General features: G+C 41.8%; 1 protein-coding gene across 6 annotated transcripts in view; it reads right to left on the bottom strand.

The window, feature by feature from the left end:
• The window catches only part of PLEKHM3 (pleckstrin homology domain containing M3), a 198045-nt gene extending 191664 nt beyond the window's left edge, over positions 1–6381 (bottom strand). For 3 of the 6 annotated variants that reach the window (XM_040476029.1, XM_040476030.1, XM_040476036.1), the window contains exon 1: positions 6128–6376. The gene's annotated coding sequence lies outside the window, so the exon portion shown is untranslated. Of the gene's footprint in view, positions 1–6127 lie in introns of all 6 variants that reach the window. The other 3 variants (XM_040476033.1, XM_040476034.1, XM_040476035.1) reach the window with 2 other exon arrangements.
• Between the last annotated feature and the right edge of the window lie 279 nt (positions 6382–6660).

Raw genomic sequence — 6660 nt, forward strand, 5'->3', positions numbered from 1 at the left:
TAACTCCTAACATGCACGAACCCAGCTCTTCATCTTACCCTCAACCTGCCCCTCCTCCTGACATTGCCCATATAGCAAAGGACATCATCATCTGCCCCAGAAAATGAACATCATCCTTGACCCTCCTGGCTCCTTCACCCACACCTCCATCTGTCAAATATACCCATTCCTCTCTTTCCTTATTGCCTTAGTTCAGACACCACCACCAGTCTTCCCTTCAGTCTTGCCCTCCTCTCATCCAGTCGCCACACTACCACCTAAGTGGCCTTTCTAAAATTAAAACTCTGGGGCGCCCAGGTGGCTCAGTCGGTTGAGCGTCCGACTTCAGCTCAGGTCATGATCTCTTGGTTTGTGACTTCAAGCCCCATGTCGGACTCTGTGCTGACAGCTCAGAGCCTGGAGCCTACCTCGAATTTTGTCTCTCTCTCTACGTATATCTCTCTGCTCCTCCCCCACTCACGCCCTATCTCTCTTAAAAATAAAAATAAATAAATAAATAAATAAACATAAAATTAAAACCCTGCTGTCTTCTGGAAAAACCATACACTCCTTAACATTGCCTGTAAGAGCTCATGTCCACTTACTTTCCCAGGCTTATCTCTTGAATTTCCCCTCTCTTCTCTCTACCCCACAACACACAGGGACACAACTTGGCAAATGTGAATTCAGCCTTTGGGTCTCTGCTGAAGTATCACTTGTTCCCTGACCTCCCATGTCCATTTTGGACATCCCTCTTATGTGTCCCCATAGCATCCTAATTTCCTCAATTATAATGCTTTTTATGCTGTGCAAAATGGCCTGTTTACTTGTCTGTTTCCTCCACTAGACCGTAAGTTTCATGAAGGCAAAGACTATGACTGTTTTAGTCAAGGTTGTTTTCCTGGCCCCAAGTACAAGAGCTATGTGTCATAGTACAAAACAAGTGCTCAATTCTTACTTGTTCAGCCAATGAATCAATGAATCCCTAAAGGTGGAAGAGAAGTTGTTCTGGAAAGGCCAAAGTGCTGATAAAAATGGATCAAGAACACGTGGGAAAAGATCATTTAGTTAATTTCCTGGAGCATTAAAAACTGCTGGTTACAGTGCTGATGTTTTCTAACCTGCAATACATGTTCCCTATTCTCTGGCTAAAAAACTACAAGTAAAGTGGATATTTAGCAATTTCCCCACTAGATAAATGTCCACAAGTAAACTTGATAATGCAGAACAAAGCAGCTTTAGTTTGTACTGAATTATAAACTGGTTACACTAATCAAGATAACTGGACAAATAAACTTCTACAGTAGTCACAAACATGGCATGTAATCAGAGAATCCAATCTGAAACACATAACTCAAATTAACAGTTAGTGTGTATGAAAAATAAACGAAATGTTAATGAAAATAGCATGCCTGACATCTTAATACAATGGCCTCTATAGTTTAACTTTGGTTTTTGCTCATAACTCACATTGCCATCAAGATTAATTACACCCTCAGAACACATACAGTTCTCACCTTATTGTCAGTATGAGGGTTAATTATGTGGACTTTTTATTGTCTGTCTGGTAATAGCCACAGGAGCCAATGAAATAGAGCAAACATAATGCATGGAATTTACTACTGGTGGTCATTTTTATCATAGTGTCACTCAGTACTCAGGGCTCTGAATTATTTAGCTTGCATCTAAGCTGGAATACAGTTCAGCTACTTATGAATCAAATACAAAATATACTTTAAAAGAAAAAGAAAAAAGAAAAAAGCAACCCCTTGCTAACCATCCCTCCACACGGTTTCTTTTAAGGGATTAACACTTCCTCATGAAGAAAATCAGCATTTGGCTAGTGCCAATGGGGCAACTGGCACTGTCTGGATGTTTCTGTGGATGTGAAAGAATAGAGCAAAATGACATTAGGAAAGGGAAGCAGTGGGGAAAACGAAAGAGTAGCATTGCTCTAGTGCTCCTGGAAATTGTCTAGAGATGGAGAATCCTAAAACATCTGCCCAAATGACCTAATCTTTTCCAGGTTCCTGTTAAAATCAGGTCTTCTGAAACTAGTAATTAAAGCAGCCCCTAGGGCGCCTTGGTGGCTTAGTCAGTGAAGTGTACGACTCATGATTTCGGCTCAGGTCATGATCTCGCGGGTTCATGGGATGGAGCCCTGTGCGCTGTGTGCACAGAGCCTGCTTGGAATTCTCTCTTCTCCTCTCTCTCTCTGCCCTCCCTTGTTCGTGCACTCTCTCTCTCTCTCTCTCTCTCTCTCTCTCTCTCTCTCTCAAAATAAATAACCGTTAAAAAAACAAAGTAGCACCTATCTGCCTGCCTGCTTCTTAAATATGTAAATTTATAGCTTGCCTTCAAGTATTATGGGAAGGTTGCAAACATGATTAAACTGAAATAGAGTATGTCAAATATCTGATGAATATTCAATGAATAATAGCTTTGAGTGTTTCCTAATGTATCAGATGTTACCAACCCAGGCCAGCTTTGTTTTCCTAGTCATAATATGCAGATGTCTTTCTTTTTGCAAATGGTTACATATCCATTATAGTTCTTTGTTTTCCACTTGGATAATTATCCTGGGTCTATACCCCAAAGCCTAAATTCCAACAATCTATGAGAAAACAAAGCTACATTAAACATTTGTGGACATTAACTTTAAAAATATTTCTGGGGCATCTGGGTCGGTTGAGCATCCAACTCCTAATATCAGCTCAGGTCATGATCTTGTAGTTCATGAGATCTAGCCCTGCTCGGACCCTGTGCTGACAGTGCAGAGCCTGCTTGGGATTCTCTCTCTCCCTCTCTCTCTCTGCCCTGCTCATACTCTCTCTCTCTCTCAAAAATAAATACACTTTAAAAGGTATTTCTAAGTTCCTTTGGATAGATTGTTAGAAATAGAAGTATTAGGTCAAGGGGTGGGGGCATTAGTGAGGCTTTGCATACATTCAGCAATGAGTTTTGTAGAAAGGTTATACCATTTGCTAACCCCTCACAGCATTTGAGAGTGTCTGCTCCGCTGCACCCTAACTAACTAATGTGAAGAACTGAAATTTTTAACAATATGTAAATTTTAAGAGCTGGAAAAAATGGGACCCTGCTGTTATTCCAATTTTCATTTCTTTGATTAATGGAAAGAGAATGTATTTTTCTTTAACGTTTATTTATTTTTGAGAGAGAGACAGAGCATGAGTTGGGAAGGGGCAGAGAGAGAGGGAGACACAAAATCTGAAGCAGGCTCCAGGCTCTGAGCTGTCAGAACAGAGCCCGATGCCAGGCTTGAACTCATGAGCCATGAGATAATGACCTGGGCCACCCAGGCGCCTGTAATGTGTATTTTCGTACATCTATTAGCCATTAATTTCCTCTTCTATGGATAGTCTGTTCCTGTCTTTTGCCCAATTTTCTGCTGAAGTCTGTATTAGTTTTCATCTTTCTGTTTTTTTAAAATAGGTTCCACGCCCTGCACGAAGCCCAGTGCGGGACTTGAACTCACAACACTGAGATCAAGACCTGAGCTGAGATCAAGAGTTGCACACTTAACTGACAGCCACTCAGGTGCCCCTGTCTTAACTTTCTATTGCTATATAACAAATTTCCACAAACTTAGTAGCTTAAAGCACCACCTATTTCTTAAGGTCAGTGCTGAAGGTCAGAAGCCTGGGTACGCTTGACTAGGTTCTCTGTTCAGGGCCTCTCTCAAGAGACTATATTCAAGGTGTTGCTGGCCAGGCTGGGCTCTTAGCTGTAGACTCTGGTAAAGAACCCAGTGCTAAGCTCATTCAGGTTGTTGGCACGGTCCAGCTGCTAGACTGTGCCCCTACATCTGAGGTTCCAGTTTCCATGCTGGGCCAACTTCAGCAATTCTAGGCCTCCTGCATTCCTTCTCAAGTGTCCCCTCCACCTTCAAAACAGCAACAGTATGTTGTTCCTCCTCAAGCTTCAAATCGTTTGGATTTCACCAACCAGAGAAAGCTCTCCACTTTTATGGACTCCTGTGATTAGACAAGCACCACTCTGGTATTTTTGCCATTTTGAATTCAACTGTGTCACAAAATATAAAATACTCAAAAGAGTGATATTTCATCATCTTTATAGGTTGCATGGATTAGGCCATCCAATCTTGGTACAGGGGCATTTTTCGAATTCTGCCTGCTATAGAGTCTTAGGTGTTCTTATAACACGTTCATGTCTTTATGATAAACCTTAATTGCATGAATTTACTAAATAAATGAATCTTACTGATGACTGTAAGAAGTTGCATTTTCACAATGACAAAGGCAACTGTGGATGGTGCTGCTGTGTGCTAATAAGAACTTTGAATACCGGGCACCTGTGTGGCACAGTTGTTAAGCATCTGACTTCCGCTCAGGTCATGATCTCATAGTTTGTGAGCTAATGCCTCGCTTTGGGTGAACACGAGCCCCACTTTGGGTAAAACATGAGCCCTGGGTGAGCTCCACTTCTCTCTCTCTCTCTCTCTGTTCCCTCTCTCTCTCTCTCTCAAAGAAGAAAAAAAAAAGAAAAATTTTAACACCCACCTTTGCCAACACTGATATTTTTTTAAATTTTTAATTGTGGGAAAATACACATAAGATTTGCCATCTTAACTACTTTCAAGTGTACGTCAGTAACATTCATACTGTTGTGCAACCAATCGGTAGAACTCTTCATCGTGCAAAACTGAAACTATACTCATTTAACAAAACTCTCCATTTAGCCCCTACCCCAGCTTCTGCAATCACCATCCTACTTTCAACACAGGTTTATTTTATGTATTTTTTAAATCAATGAGATAGTTTGTTATTTTTTAGTAATCTCTACACCCAACGTGGGGCTTGAACTCATGACCCCAAGAGTCACATGCTCTTCTGACTGAGCCAGCCAGGAACCCTTTAAGTATTCCTTAACAAACATGTATGTAGCAATTATTACATGTGCTGTTCTTAACACTTTAAAAATATTAATTCATTTGATCCTCACAACCACCCTATGAGAACAGAACTATTACTAAACCCATTCTACAGATTGGGAAATACGGCAGGTAACTTCCCACGGTTACACAACAGGAAGGTGCTACACAGGAACTGAAATCCAGGTAGTCTGGCTTTATAGTTCTTGCTATGAACCATCACATTGTGAAAATATTCATTTTAAAGACAAACTCATAAGGCATTAGTATTATTTCTTTGATGTGCTTGATTTCAAAACACTTCTCTACATGCAATTTAATCTAATACTCTACTAACTCAAAGTTAGATTATGTGACCAGGGAGACACATCTGTATACAGCCCAATTTTTGGTGAAAGCATTTTCTTGAAGCTAATGAAAACTGGCTTGTATTTGATTACAGACACAACAATTAAAATTTACATGCAGTCTATTTATAATAAAATACCTTATGAATTAATATAAATTGCAATTCACCATGACTACTGAAAATACTAAAGAAAAAAAGGTGTTTCTCTTTTCCAAGAAGGAAAAAACAAAAGAAAGGAAAAAAAACTTCCAAATAAGTTTACAACAGCATAGCTCAATCTCAGCTTGACCTGGTAAATTCAAATCTGCCCTGCTTTGCAAGCTATAAATCTAGACCAATATCCATTTGCCATTCAACCATATACCTCAGTAGACAATTTTATTTGTTGAGTGGGTCTGAAATGTCCTCATCCTGGTGTTTTAGCATAGTAACCCTCTCACAGAGGCCCAAATCATGCTTGTCATCAGCCACACAGCGTCCTTTACTATACATTAGAAATGAGCGTTGTCAACAGAAGGAACAATCGTTTCTCTAGAAGCCCCGGCGTGATGTGAGTTAAAAGCTCTGCTGAGGTTTGGTTTCTAGGACCCAGGAAGCAAGGAGACTAAAAACAGCGCACAGAACAGGATGTGCTATTTCAACTGCTTTCTGCTTATATACCCGATTGATAAAAAAATAAGCAGACAATGCATCGTGTGATCTGCCCACACCCATTATCCACTACATTGCAGCGCAGTCTCCAGCAGGAACTAAAAGCCAGAGTACGGAAGAAAGAGCAAAATCATCGCAACCCCAGGGATACCCTCGGATATGTGTTACAATGTTGTCATCCCCACACCCTTCCCCCACTGGCCAGCCAGGCAGCACAGACGCAGGCAGATGCTCACCTGGCCGCGGGCTGTTTCTCTGCCTTCACCTACGGGGCCTGCAGGCTACTCCTGGCCGGGGCGCGGCTTCGGGCAAGCCCGCCTCACCGTGACAGCCCGTCTGGCCGCCGACCATCCCAGCCCGGCCGTCTGTTTACAAGCGCTTCTCGCGGTCCCACTCTTAAATGCTTCCCCCCAGCCACCCGGGAAGCGAGACCCGGACACACAAGGTTCCAGGGTCTCAAGGACTCGTCTTTTTTTGCCCAAGGAGCCAGCGGCCCGGGCGGGGCCTGACCGCACAGCCAGGCCTCATCTCTGCTTCCTTAGACAAGATTTTTATCACACACGTTTTGAAAACAATGGCGTGTGCCGCAGAGTCTCCGCACGGCTCCCCCCAACGCCCGAATGAATATTTGCAATTGGAAATTTTCACTTGGGACAGACACACAGGATTGGACCTTTTTTTTTTTTTTTTTTTTTTTTTTTTTGCAGCTCCCTAAGAAAATTACTCATATAAGTTCTTTCTGAAAATGGGACTATTACAAGCTGGAGAT

This window comes from Herpailurus yagouaroundi, unplaced genomic scaffold (genome assembly GCF_014898765.1).
Source record: "Herpailurus yagouaroundi ecotype Mexico unplaced genomic scaffold, PumYag 140, whole genome shotgun sequence".
In the NCBI taxonomy this organism is placed as follows: domain Eukaryota; kingdom Metazoa; phylum Chordata; class Mammalia; order Carnivora; family Felidae; genus Herpailurus; species Herpailurus yagouaroundi.